General features: G+C 43.0%; 1 protein-coding gene across 3 annotated transcripts in view; it reads right to left on the reverse strand.

Moving 5' to 3' along the window:
* LOC134224243 (arginine/serine-rich coiled-coil protein 2) overlaps positions 1-15,464 on the reverse strand; it is a 125,848-nt gene that overhangs the window by 59,558 nt on the left and 50,826 nt on the right. The gene's annotated exons all lie outside the window — the stretch shown is intronic.

The following is a 15,464-nucleotide window of genomic DNA, read 5'->3' on the forward strand; positions in this document are numbered from 1 at the left end:
GAGGTGGCGACGGAACAGCTGGACGCCATCATCGACTTTGCGTCATCGAAGCATAATATCAGCAAGGACCTCAAGAGAAGCTTGCAGAAACTTCGAAAGTCGATGCTGGACGCCAAGCTGGAAAGGGCGGTCGGGACGGCCAAGTGTATACCCGTGAAATCGGTGGAGTCGAGGTCTACCCAGACTGAGGTCCAAGGATTCGTGGACTCGGGCAAGGTCGAATCGACCGAAGGCGTGCCAGCGAAGACGGTGGTGCCAAAGTCTACCCAGACTGAGGCTCAAGTATTTGCGGGTACGTCGGGGGTGACTGTTCCAACGGAGCAGACACAAAAACGGGGAGACAGTCTCCAGGGGATGAGCTCCCTGGGGCCGCTCCAAAACGCGGAGGTTACTACTCGAACAAGGGTAGTGGGGCTGGGAAGCTGAACCCCGGCCAGGTACCGCCAAAACCGGGGGTTACGGCAGGCTGAAAGTTCTCAGCCGCACCAGACCAGGGAAATAGAGGGGGATGACGCCTCCTGGACCCTGGTCAAGAACAAGAGGAAACCGAAGACGTCAAGGGCCGAAAAGAAGGCCCAGGCGAATGAGGGTAGCAAGAAGTCTAGGGTAGGCGCCAATCACTCCAGGGCCGATGCCCTAGTCATCACGGCGGACGAGGCTAAGTACTCGGACGTCTTGAAGGCGATAAGGAGTGACGTCAAGCTTGGTGAACTCGGCGCCGACGTACGTCGAATAAGACGTACCCGGATGGGCGAGATGATCCTCGAGCTGAAGCGGGGCGTCTCGCAAAAGGGCGCCGCCTACAAGAAGTTGGCGGAGGAAGTCTTAGGCGAGACGGTCAAGGTGAGGGTACTCACGACGGAGGTGAATCTAAGGGTTAAAGACCTGGACGAGATCACCGAAGTCGAAGAGCTCGTCACGGCACTGCGGCGACAGTGTGAAGTGGAGACGCCCACCGCAGCCGTTCGACTACGGAAAGGTCCGGCAGGGACGCAGGTAGCATTGGTTCGGCTATCTGCAGCGGATGCCTCCAAGGTAGCCGTTAGGGAGCGTCAAATTGGGATGGTCGGTATGCCCAGTGCGCATATACGAGCAACCTGAAGGTTGCTTCAAGTGCCTGGAACCGGGGCACAAGCAATGGGACTCCAAAGGCCCTGACAGAAGCGATCTCTGCCGACGCTGCGGATTAGAGGGACATAAGGCACAATGCTGCACGAACCCTCCCAATTGTTTGATTTGTTCCAGCAAAGCTGTGAACAGCAAGCACCCCGTGGGGGGTTCGATGTGCCCGGTGTTTAAACGTGCTGCAAAATCAAAATTCAGGTAACGCAGCTGGCTTGGTCGGCCTCGTCCGAGTGTTTGGTGTGCGCAGGTTTAGAGGAAACGGCGGAACACGTGTTGTTCGTGTGCCCACGTTTTCGCGCAATGCGTGACCACATGCTTGCCACATGTGGTCTGGACACTACCCCGGACAACCTAGTTCGGAGGATGTGTAAAGATGAAGTTGGCTGGAACGCCGTTTTATTGGCTATCGCCCAAATCGTCTCGGAGCTATATAGAAGGTGGCGCGTGGACTCAAGGATGGCTAGTTCAGGCGCAAATAAGAGGTGGTCCAAGGGATCGGAGTCGGCTTCATGGGTCATACCGGTGGTCATGCTCTGTGGTCGAACTCGATCCTTTTACAGAACAAGTGGCTGCGCGAAGAACAACATGGTATCGGCGCTTTCGCGGCGTTGGTCAACCGGGCGGGTTCCGAGCCCGAGGACGGAAAGGGGTCCTCGTCAAGGCTGGGACAGGCGTAAGCACCGCGTCGGCAAGTCCCTCTGTGTGCTGGCGAATAGGCCCTATCGCAGAAAGGTCAATTTGGGGTGCACGCGGCATCATCATTCTTGATACCAGTCGTGCAGAGGGAAGCAGGCGCGAAGTCGACCCTGCCCACCTTCCGAGGACATAGGGCGTGGTAAGGCCACCTGGAAAGCCGGCAACGCGCTGGCACGATACCATGGTGTTCTTCTAAAAAAGCGAGTTACGATGTTCGGTGCTGCAAGGATACGCAGCTAACCTCGAGGGTGCGTTGTGCACTGGCCCCCCTTTGAAGCATTACTTTCTGGTTGTACCGAAGGGACTATGGGCTTGGCGGCAATGGAAACGGTTTAGCGGGTCGGGAATGTAGTCCTGCCTCCCTCGGTGATCCCTAACCCCGCACTTCCTGGTCAACCCAGGATGTCTGTTGATCAGATTCCCCCTCCATTGTTTAGGAAGAAAAAAAAACACAAACAGACATCACCTCAATTCGTTGAGCTGAGTCGATTGGTATATAACACTATGGATCTCCGAGTCTTCTATCAAAAGTTTGTTTGTTGAGTGATCATATAGCCTTTACGTATATGTACTTAGTATTCGAGAAAGGCAAAAAAATCCAACATTAGATAAAAACCAATTGATAGCTTACTGTTTACCGAAATTCTTGAAAATCTGTTATTTGCGTATACATTTTATCTCTAGAAAATTGGATTTGGCGTGTTTGGCGCGAAGGGTATTGACATTTTTGCCTTTCTTGTACAACAAAGTTTTATCGAAAAGCTATATTATCACTCCAAAAACGAACTTTTGATAGGAGGCCCGGAGACCCCTAGTGTTATATACCAATCGACTCAGCTCGATGCACTGAGGTGATGTCTGTATGTGCGTATGTATGTGTGTGTGTGTGAGTATGTGTGTGTATGTGTACAAATTTTATAGACACACTTTTTGCAACTTTGCATTGTCCGAATTACTTGCAACAGGTTTCATTCGACGGGGAATCCTGTTCCATTGTTTGCTATTGAAGATCAAACTATGGGATCAGTAGTTTTGGACAAAATACTATATTTTATGTCCAAAACACGCTAAAAAGTACTCAATTATATTTTTAGTATTTTTTGCACGAGAAAGGCATCAATACCGCTACAGTGACCTGCATAATAAAAAGCCCATTTGCCGTTTTTCATACAAAATGGTCAACTTTGGAGATCTAGATCTCGATTGCGTGTGAACCAATTTCGCTGAAAGTTTGACCAGAGCTCAGATATAACTTGAATTTTACCACACCTAAAGCCCCAAACGTAATACAACGGAACGGCGACGGAAACGGAAAATTTGACAGAAAATATATGGGCTAACTGTCAAATTTTCCGTTTCCGTCGCCGTTCCGTTGTATTGCGTTTGGGGCTTAAGTTTCGACCATATTGATTCATAGGGTTAAAAATTATCGCGCTAATATTGCGCTGTTCACACTAAAACGAACAACACAGTTTGAAAGTGTGACGGTTCCAAACTGTGATCAAAAGTGTGACGGAGTCGATTACAATGGATTTTGACATCGATAAATGTCAGACGAAAGTAGACGGTGTGAGAACTATAGATAGTAGAATCTATAAATGAGCGAAAGCATGGCTGAGTCGATTTTGTTGCTCGTGCACACGCGCATATGACGTCACAGCCCTTAACGTTTCCATTGAAATCGTGACGTCATGCTCGTTTGGAGACACGTTTGACAGTTCGTTTGGAGACAGAGGATTTATCTTCGCTCATCTATATATTCCACTATCTATAGTGAGAACTAGAAATACTAGAATAAGAGATCGGCGAAGACGCCATCTTGTTTCCAATTGAACCGTCAAAAGCGGTTTCAATTCGATTTGTTTACTTTTGCTTCCATAAGCAAGCAAAAGTTCAAGTGCTGACAGTGTTATTTTCACGATTTCATGCATTTTCATACGTTGCCATTTCTACAGTTTTTCTACAGCCGGTCTCTGGTTATAGGGTTGCTAGTGAGAACCATGTGCTTTTGTTTTGAACATTTTCTTCTGACACTTTCGCATTTTGCAACTTCTTGCATTTTCTCCTTCTAAATGATAGCCAAGGTTGCCAGTTGTGCAGTTTTCATAAATATTTCCTTCACAAAATAATATTTTTTAGAGGTATTCAAGAAAAAGAATTCGGCAACTGTGCACACACAATTGGGCTTATTCTACGAGTGGAGTGACGTGAGATTGCTCGAATGACGTGAGAAGAGTCGTATAGCCCCATTTGAATAACATGGTCACCTCACGTGAGAATTGTTAAAATCGACTCACCTCACGTCACTCGACTCGTAGAATAAGCCCAAATACAAAAGTGTGATTATCGAAGTGCATCGATAATCCATGTTTCAAGGCAAACTGTAATACCAAAACGATTTTTTTTTGGCAAAAAATTGATTTTATAATATCTTGAAAACTACAACTTTTAGTGTACAAGTATATTCCGCAAACTTTTTTGTATTGTCAAAATACGCCTTTTTGATGAATAAGTCATCAGTTTACAATCTATAGAATTCAAGATATTTAAAAAATAATTTTTTGCCAAAAAATTCATTTTGGTATTACCGCAATAATTTTTTACCCTATGAATCAATATGGTCGAAACTTAGGTGTGGTAAAATTCAAGTTATATCTGAGCTCTGGTCAAATTTTCAGCAAAATTGGTTCACACGCAATCAAGATCTAGAGCTCCAAAGTTGACCATTTTGTATGAAAAACGGCGAGTGGGCTTTTTATTATGCCGGTCACTGTATGTGGTTTAATCGGGGTTTTATATTATACTCGTAAGAGCACCTCCACGGGAGTCCCCATCTGGGTCCCTATCGCTATTTCCGGGCCCTTTATAGAGACTCACTTTTACACCGGAGGTATCTAAACGGGAATGTAAAATAAGAACGCAACTCAAAATTTGCCGCGAGTTTCCAAATTTAGCGCACCATAATGGGTTGCTAAATTTCCATGTTATTTTGTGAAACGTCACTTTGGTATTGATAAAAAATGCCGAAAATCTGTTTTTCTTTCGCAGAACAATTCCGACGTAAAATAAATAACAAGGGAATTATTCAGTTTTTTGCATTTAGTGCCCCAGTTCAACTCCGCGAAGAAGAAATTACAGTAAAATATCATGCTATAGACGAATCCAAGTAAAAATAAGAAGAAGACACACGACGGTGTTAACTTTGACAGATCCTACAAAGGGCTGCCCAAAGCGAGCCGAGTTCCTGGAAATCCGGAAGAAGGCTTCCACCAGGACCATTCCGAAGAAGAACCGTGTTCCTGTAATCAACGAGGTGAACTTTCCAGCCATCCCGGCTCCCCGTCGTGTGATTCCAATACTCCCACCGCTACAGCCGCACAAGCGACTGGCAGCGGCAGCTGCATCGGTCCAAGCTCCAGCATCGTCGGCACCATCCACCAGCGAATGGCCCCGCTTCCTCCTCCTGGGTTCCGTCGGCAGTCGGAGAACGAAGCCGTCCCACCGGAAGAATCTGCCCGCTGTACACTCCGGAGCAACTGATGCCGATCTTCGCGCAGCTCGCCACTCGACTGCGCGGCTGCAAACCCGATTCGACCAGGTCTTCACACTTGGCATGTTCATCATTGAAAATGGCTGCTAGGGTGGGCCTGGTCAACTGGAACTGCTTGCTCGCTAAAGAGCAAAACAATCGAGCTGAAGGATTTCCTTGAGGAGAAGGAAATAGACGTGGCGTTCATCACCGAAACGCACCTAAAACCGGAGGTGAACATCAACATCCCGGACTTCCGCATCGTGCGACTCGACCGGCCGACCAGGGAGGTGGTGTGGCCATCGCTCTTCGCTACAACATCAACTGTCGTCTGCTTCCAAGCTTCCAGCTCAGTGTCATCGAGGCCATCGGTGTCGAAATCACCACTTCGGTCGGCACAATCGCGCTCATCGCGGCGTACTGTCCAACGCAAGCCAAAGCCGGCGATGGATCATCGGCTGCCCTTCGGAGGACATCGTCAAGCTGACGCGGAGGCAAGACCAGTATATCATTGCCGGCGACTTGAATGCCAAACATCAAGCCTGGGGCAACAGTCGCGGCAATCGAAACGGCACCATCTGGAGCAACGACATGGAGGAAGGCCACTACACGATCCTGAGCCCGGATTCCCCACTCGGCTGGAGTCGGTCCGGTGCCCACGCAACGCTCGACCTCTACGTAACAAACCTGAGTGACCACGTCTCGCAGCCGGTTGTATACCAGGAGCTCAGTTCGGATCACTATCCGGTGGTGGCGGAACTGGGCTCCTCGGTCAATCGGCACCAGCAGTTACGGCGGAACTACCACCGAGTGAACTGGCAGCGTTTCCAGCAGTGCGTCGATAACACCGTCGACTTCTGAGGTGCGTCCGGAGACGCCGGAAAGTATCGACCGCCAGCTGTGCGCTATCGAGGAGGCGATCACGGCGGCCCGAGAACAACACGTACCGACGGCTCGGCAGGTAAGCAACTCCTTAAACATCGATACACTCACCAAAGATTTGATTCGATTGCGGAATGTCGCTCGCAGGCAGTTCCAGCGTACTGGACTGCCTGAACTTAAGGCACGCTGCAATCGAATCACAAAAATTATGAAAGCCAGGATGGTGGACCTCAAAAATAACGACTTCTCGAATAAGATCCGCACTCTCCCAGATTATGCTAAGCCGTTCTGGAAAATGACCAAAATTCTAAAATCCAAGCCTCGGCCCATTCCACCTTTGATCCCACTAGACAATAATGGCTCTAAGGATCGCTTGATAACTCCTGGAGAGAAGGTCGCTGAAATAGGTCGTCACTTCGTCAGCTCACACAATCTTGGGCAGAACATCGTCAGTCCACACGAAGCAGCCGTCAACGAGCATGCTAACAACATCCATTTGATTCCCAACGACTTCTCGGAGGAGTTGGAGATCTCAGCTGACGAATTGACGGCCTATATCAAATCGTCGAAGAACATGAAGGCCCCAGGCTTCGACAGCATCCTGAATCTCGAGCTCAAACACATGAGTACTCCGTTCTTTGAGCACCTCTCGCTGATCTTTAATCAGTGTCTCCGGCTCAGCTACTTCCCATCGTCCTGGAAGTCAGCGAAAGTCATCCCCATCCGGAAGCCTGGGAAGGATCCTTCCTCCCCCAAAAGTTATCGACCCATCAGCCTTCTCTCAGGGGTTATCAAGCTATTCGAAAAAAGCTATTCATCATCGGTTACTTGAGTCTGCCGAAAATCTCAACATCTTGCTCGAGGAACAGTTTGGTTTCCGACGCGGTCGGTCAACTGTACACCAACTGACCCGAGTTACCAACGTCCTCAGACGGAACAAGTTTGTCTCGAAAACATCCGCCATGGCCTTACTCGATGTCGAGAAGGCATTTGACAATGTATGGCATGATGGCCTGGTGTACAAACTACAACGCTACAATCTTCCCAGCTACCTGGTGAAAATCATCAACAATTACCTGTCGGCAAGGACATTCCGGGTCTCAATCAGCGGAGCGAGTTCCAATGCGCACAACATCGTCGCAGGCCTTCCCCCAGGGCAGTATCCTCGGGCCCCTGCTATTCAATCTGTGCACCTCCGACATGCCAGAACCTCCAGAAGGCGGCATTCTGTCTCTGTTCGCAGATGACACCTCCATCGTCTACAACGGTAGAGTGATCAGAGCGCTAGTGGCAAAACTCCAACGAGGCCTGGATGCCCTGACAGAGTACCTCACCAGCTGGAAGATCTGTATCAACGCGGCGAAGACCCAGACCATCATCTTCCTTCGCTCTAAATGCCCTAAACATGTTCCGCCTGGGGACTGTAAAATCATCCTCAATGGCACGACTGTGGAATGGGCCAATGAGGCCGACTACCTTGGCTTGACCCTCGACAGCAAGCTTATTTTCAGGCAACAGGTTGACAAAACGGTGACAAAGTGTAACGTCTTGTTGAAACTACTGTACCCTTTGATCAACCGCCGGTCGTCATTGTCTCTGAAAAATAAGCTTGCTGTCTACAAGCAAATCATCCTCCCTGTGATCGAATACGGCATGCCGGTCTGGGAGAGCTGCGCTAAAACCCACCACCTCAAACTTCAACGGGTCCAAAACAAATTCCTTAGGATGATCCTCAACACCCCTCACAGGACAAGAACATCCGAGGTCCACCGTCTGGCCGGGTTAAAAACCTTACATGAGCGCTTTGGTGAGTGTAAAGAAAAGTTTAGGGTCCGTTGCTTGCATTCGGATCAAGCTCCAATTAGGGCGCTAGTTCCAATCTAGGTTATCAAATTTTTATTGTAAATATTAGTGTACATAGTAGTTAGGTTATTAAATTTTCAAGTAACTAATGCCTCCTAAAGGCAAACATGATAAATTAGACAAACTATAAAAAAAAAATTCCTTTTCAAATAATTATAACCAAATCATTCATAAAGCTGAAGGGCCAAAAGGCCAAACACTTAAACTGTAAAAAAATTGTCACACACTAAAGAAATGTAAATAAATTGAATTTAAGTTAAAAAAAAAAAAATTCCTACAGCACAGCATAGGAAGATCGTTTTAAAATGCTTGTAATAAATTCTAGACAAAATGTAATTAAAATCTGATTGAAGCATGATACGGAAAAAGTTCTGAACTGTATGATAGATACATTTTGGAAAATATTCCAAAAATTGAGATAAGCTTCGAATATGTAATTCAGAACTTTTCCGAACCTACATTATTTTTTTTAATCTTTATTTAGGTGTGTTTTTAATTCTAGATTAAGTTCAACACCGGATGGAAAGGAGCTTGAGGAGCCCCCTTCGCGGTCCAACCAAGGGTACCGCCACGATGCCTATTTGTGTCTGATGAAAACCCTACATTGATCAGATTTTAATTACAATTTGTCTAGAATTTATTATAAGCATTTTAAAATGATCCTATGCTGTGCTGTAGGATCTGTCAAAGTTAACACCGTCGTGTGTCTTCTTCTTATTTTTACTTGGATTCGTCTATAATGAGGATCGATGCGCAATGGCACTCGCTAGAACCCGAAACTTTCATGAGTTTTCGTGAAAGAAAATTCTGTTTTTATTTTGAAAGTTATTCCAAGGAGGAGGTCTTCCAGAAATCCCTCAATCCCTTCAAGTAGTTCCTCCAGAAAATCGTCATCGGTGACATGAACTCTGTCGCTCTGATAGGAAGAGAGGAAATGTATAGACCAGTCATCGGACCGGATAGTCTGCATACCGTATCGAACGACAACGGCCAACAATGCATAAATTTTGCAGCCTCTCGCGGAATGGTAGGGCGAAAAGGGCGATAAGCTGGATTGTAGCAACTACCGCGCAATCACATTGCTGAACGCCGCACCTAGGGGTATTTTTGCAATCTAGCCGGAATAAATTATGTTATCTCTCAAACTTCTATATTTCACCTTATTTTATGATGATACTGTGATGATAGTTTAGCTGAAATATCAGTTTTCTTTTTTTCACTTTTTGACCCATGTGCTTTACCCTTTAAAACCCTGAAAAACATTGATAATTTCAATTAATTCGTTCTCGTCATCGCTTCTACCGAAATCGGTTCAACTATGTGTGTTTGCAAGAGGAAACATAAAGCTAAAAGATGGTGTCATGGAAATTGCTCTATGACTCTTCCTCTTTTCATAGGGATGTTGAATGTATGATATAGGTCACTAATGCCTTAAATACAGTACCAAACCAAAAACATCCGCTTTCAAAATGGCGCAAATTTGCGCAAGATTTTTCTTCGGGATCCTAATATATAGACATTAATGCGTCCTCTCTATACTGAAATATTACCGAGTATCATCGAAAAGGTGTTTTATGCTTATTGAAAATATGAGGAGCATTAACTAGTTTTAGCTCGAAAATGGACTTCGAATTAGTTTTTTGTATTTCTGTTCAGATTCATTTATTCTTGTCAAAAACACGTTTACATGATACTATTTTGCCAACTTTTTCATGGAATGTACTGATCTGTGGATTACTGTGACAAATATTTGACCACAATAAAACATACCGAACGTAATCAAATTCAACAGAGAAAACCGGTAATTTCCTCAATGAAAAACCTCTAACTTTCTAGAAGTGTAGTGGTAAAACTTTAAATGTAAATAGAAAGCCTCGTACTAGGAGTGGCTCGTCTACTATTCAGAGAAGTTTTAAACATATTTAGACTGCTCTAGGACAATTTTGAAAATTTAACTTTATTCCGGCTAGAATGACGAAATACCCCTATGTGCGCCGCCTACAAGGTAGGGTAAAGTGCCCAATAGTGGACCCCCAACCAATAGTGGACCCTCCAGCCATTTTTGCATTATTACAGCACAATGTAAACATTTTGCTATGAAATTCAATCGGGAGAACCGACCTTACAGTTCTATGATTTGATTACATGCATTGGAAATGCTATGTAAAGTAAAAATAGAGTATTTTTTACAATTCTATAAAAAATAAACACGAGTGTGTCCATTATAGGAATATTTTGGGGGTCCATAATAGGAAAGAAGAACGTCTCGAAACGGAACATAAAAATCAAATGAAGTGTCGACTATAGGAAAGCAATTTCTATTATGGACCCCCAGGGGGTCTACTATAGGGCGAATTCAGTCAGACTTTAAAATGTTAATTTCAACGAATAACGTCGATTATTTGCGTGTTTCATGTATGTATCGTGAAGAGGAGATGCAGAGCTTTATATTAGATATCACGCAGAATTAATATTTTGAAAATTTCCACTCTTTATGCCAGGAAGAGCAAAATTTCCCTACTAGGGGTCCACTATTGGGCATTTTACCCTACTCTCCCAAATTTCATGCCGCCGACTAACACACATTGCAAGAGTTCGTGGAGCAGTACCAGGCGGGATTTATGGGTAAACGCTCTATCACAGACCAGGTGTTTGCCGTACGTCAGGTATTGCAGAAATGCCGCGAATACAACGTGCCCACATATCATCTATTAATCGACTATAAAGCCACATATGATACAATCGATCGGGACCTGCTATGGCTATGGCAGCTTATGCACGAAAACGGATTTCCGGATAAACTGATACCTGATACGGTTGACAGGGCAAGTGAATTTATGCAAATCACCCAGCAAGTACCGTGACCTGCCTAATTCCGCGCATCGCCTAATACCGTGGTTTTCATCAAAATTAGAACCTGGCTATAGTGGACATCGTATTATTTGGTGAAATGTTCAAACATATTATATTTGACTATTTCATTAAATAATATGATGTCCATGATATCCAGGATTCAATTTAAACGATGCGCGAAATTAGGGCAGAGTCTGTTAATACTAGAATAATTTTTATTATCGGCGTTATGCATCATCCCCTCCTGAAGCATTGTTAACGTTTTGGAAAAAGTCTCAAAATTACACGGCAGCCAACAATTACCAAATGAAATTTGTTTGAACTATACCAATTATTGTCTTTATTAAAGTTAGTCTTGGGATAACTTTCTTGTTCGTTTGTACCATGGTACAAGAACCACAGATGTGTCCTTAGTAGTACCTGTCAAATCGTATGTATTTTTCCTTCATTGACATTTAGATCCCCTATCCTCGCCAGCAAAAGATGTTCCGGACAGCGACAATCTTTATCTGATAACTGAAATATCTTTTGCTAGAACATGTAGGTATTTAAAATTAAATGAAATGAAATTCGGCTATTCACGTAGTTAACTCAGCAGTGACGACAAATCAAATAGGACTGATATGCGAGTACTGGCAGCTCTTGATTAATAGAAGAACTAATCCGGGCCCTCCTTAGCCGTGCGGCAAGACGCGCGGCTACACAGCAAGACCATGCTGAGGGTGGCTGGGTTCGATTCCCGGTGCCGGTCTAGGCAGTTTTCGGATTGGAAATTGTCTCGACTTCCCTGGGCATAAAAGTATCATCGTGTTAGCCTCATGATATACGAATGCAAAAATGGTAACTTGGCTTAGAAACCTCGCAGTTAATAACTGTGGAAGTGCTTAATAAACACTAAGCTGCGAGGCGGCGGTCCCAGTGTGGGGATGTAATGCCAATAAGAAGAAGAAGAATCCGGTCAAATCGTTATTCCCCAATGAATTATTGGCAGTGGCTGATCCGCTTCCCCATCTATGCGCTAGCAAATGGGCAAATAGCCAGCATGAGTTAACCGCCAGAAATTTGTATGGCGAAAGACATCTATCGCGGGTTTTCTCTAAATTAGGAACTTTTCATCAAAAACTATTTGGTACCGGTTATGACGGATGGTGTCCGCTACTACGCCTACCAAATATTTTTCGATTTGGTTAGCTTAATTTTGAGAAATCAGAACCTTAGATGTCTTTCGCCATACAGATTTCAGAAAGTTAACTCCCAGTGTGCCGCTGTAAGCACGCTCAAAGCAGGCGATTCATTCATATTAATATACAAAAGCTCGATGGATAACATTTAAAATCCCGTGCAATTTTGCCCCGCTAAACTATTGATTTGGATGACATCACAGTCGTTTACTTTTCTTCCATTTACGGATAAATATACACAAGCCCAACCCCTTCCGCTTCAATGGAAAGGAGAAAAACAAGTGGACTTGTTTCGGGAAAATTAGAACTTCTACCAGGAAACCGATCGAAGGAAAATGAACCTGGTTATTTAATAACACTAAAGAACGTTAAGGATTTTAATTCTTACCAATTTCTGAGGAAAATTCTGCTGATCGTCCAACTCGTCGTCACTGTTGTAGTTCTGCAGTAGAAGTCCATCTTGAAATATGTAAATGACAAAGAAAATCAAAAATTCAAATCTCTTCTTTCATTCCCTTCATTTGTCTTTCTCAAGCCATGCACGCTCATTTGGAAAACCTCGTAAACTCATTAAAGGGTAAATTTTACCCATTTTGGTGAATAAGTGAACACTCAGAAATAATTGAATTCATTTGGGACTTTATTCAGGATGTGAACCATATTCCACTGATTCGTTTAACTTTTAGTTAAAATTTGATAGTTCGCCGTGGTTAAAAATAACCCTGCTCCGAAGCATGGTTAGATTTGACAGTTCAATAGTTAAACTTTGTTCGCGAGAAAATTGGCGCCAAATCCATTTCCTTCCGAATAACTATCAATCTGTCAAAACTCAAATGGGTCGGCTCCGGAGTAAAATTTTAACCACGATGGGAAAATAACCATCGAAGTGTCAAATGTTAACTTAAAAGTTAAACGAATCGGTGGAATGGTTCACAGTCTTAGTTGAAATTAAACTTAATAGTGACATTTCCATAATTATCGAATAACCCTGCTCGCAGAGCAACATTAATTTTGACAGATATCGAATCATTTTGCATCTATGTCGTATTGGAATTGCTGGGTAGCACCAGCCATTCTTTTGATTGGGTTATTTGCTAATTTTTTGTCACTTTTAAGTTTAATTCTCCAAATGAGACAGCCCTAAGGGTCTGTCTCATTTGAAAAATTAAACTTAAAAGTGACAGTTCGAGAATTAGAAAATCACCTGACCATAAGAACGGCTGGTACTATCCAGCAATTCCAATACGACATCGATCTTGGCATCGATGCAAAATGATTTGATATCTTTCAAAAGTAATCTTGCTCTGCGAGCAGGGTTAAATGACAGTTCAATAATTTCCAAATAACCCTGCTCGCAGAGCAAGATTACTGACAGCCCGAATAAAAATACAGTAGAATAACAATACAAATTTATTGTAACACTACTATTTATAACATTAAGTTGGCGATAAATTATATTGTAAATAAAACCATAGAAATACATTAGAATGAATTGTTATGAACCATTTACTCAAATGTAAATGAAGTTTTCGCAATAGAATGTACGGGTTGTTAAGTATCGTAACTATACAAAATTCGAGATTTTTCCATACATTTTTTTCGCCACGCTGCAATAGAGTGTATGCAAAGCTTTGACCTCATATCATTGTTACATGTTCCACTTACCTCACACTATTTAATGTTTGAAATGCCACCTCATATGAATATAAAACAATGTAACATACATTGATTAAAAACAATTTTTTCAGCTTGTTTCACTATGAAACTTTTAATTTCGACAACTGAAAACAACAAATCTCGATGGAAGCAGTTTGCACGCACATCAATGTTGGGATAACATAACACTTATTTTCCATCAATTGTGATACAGTACATAGATATACCTATATGGTATGATTGTGTGCGTGATATCGATTTGAAAGTCACACCACAATTATATTCAACAGTGATTGGACAATATACCATAACATCATCATTCCAGTGACTGTTCGATTATATTTTGTTATCATTCATTAACTGAAAATGTTTCCAAGTGAACAATACAGAAACATGCATAAACTTTAGGCCATATTCTAACTCTTAGTGGGAATATTGGTTTATATTTATACAATGAGCAATCGAAGTTAAATAACTTTAAATGAAAAATAGCATAAATGGTTATTATTTGATACAAATGTTATATATTGTTACAACAGTATGGGAAGCTGTTTTTTATTATGCGGGAAATCAAATAAGAAAACAAAATCCTCGGTCCGAAAAAGTTTCTATCTACATATTATTACGTTTGTATTTAATTTATACAGATTTATACTATATGAATTCAGGTTTAATGTATTTTAACACATCGCATTAAAATTCGGACGTTTTCCAATCGAGGTAAGTAGGTGAACAATGGGCTAATCCGTATTCATGTCTGATGCTTATTTATCCTCTATAGGAAGGGTTGCATGGTCGTATGTTCCAATGCAAGATGGGAAACACTACAGTGCTTGCCAGCCCTATACTATACCCCGCAGGACAGATAAATATCGGATACAAACGACAACGGAGAAACTCGGTCAGCAGTACAGGGGAGCAGTTCCACTCATGTCGAATTAGTAATAATTTCCAGCAGAAACAAAGAAGATCCTTTAGGTAGTTAACCAAAGCAGCAATAAAAATCATCCAGTCACGGAACGAACAAAATCCGGAGATGAATCCGAATTACCAACAGCCCGTCTACGGAGCTATCCGATTTCGTTATATGGGCCATGGATGAAGTACAGATAGCTAAGTACACCACTATTCCGCTCGGAGCATTGAATGATTTCGCAACCGTACCACACCCTGCTTGTGGTTCACATGCATGCAACCTTCATTCATGTCTTCGCCACCTGCATCCTGCCTAGAGATGTCGTAAAATCCCGATTAATCGATTAGTTACACAGAAAGAAAAACCATTAATGAAATTTTAAAAACCATTGGTTAAAATAAAAAGTTGCGTTGGTTCTTTTTCGTAGAGAGTTGCGTATGTTTAAAATGAAAGTACAACAACTTTCACGCCAACGATGGTTCAAAGTGACATGCCACATGCCACATTAAAAGTTCGAACTTTCAAAACAAAACTGTACAACTGTCAGATCCATAAATGATCACACTGTTGAAAACAAAGTGGAATATTTTCATTTAGAAAGTGGATTTCATTTTTGCTTCAAAGAACCTCCCACCCCTCACCAACCAGTCTTTTTCATTACATTAATTCAACCATTGCAAATGTTTACCTAATTTATCCTTTTTATTTCATAATTTCAATCTACTTCTTTCTTAATTTAGGAGCTCTTAAAACTCGCTTAAAG

This window comes from Armigeres subalbatus, chromosome 3, assembly GCF_024139115.2.
Source record: "Armigeres subalbatus isolate Guangzhou_Male chromosome 3, GZ_Asu_2, whole genome shotgun sequence".
NCBI classification, from domain to species: domain Eukaryota; kingdom Metazoa; phylum Arthropoda; class Insecta; order Diptera; family Culicidae; genus Armigeres; species Armigeres subalbatus.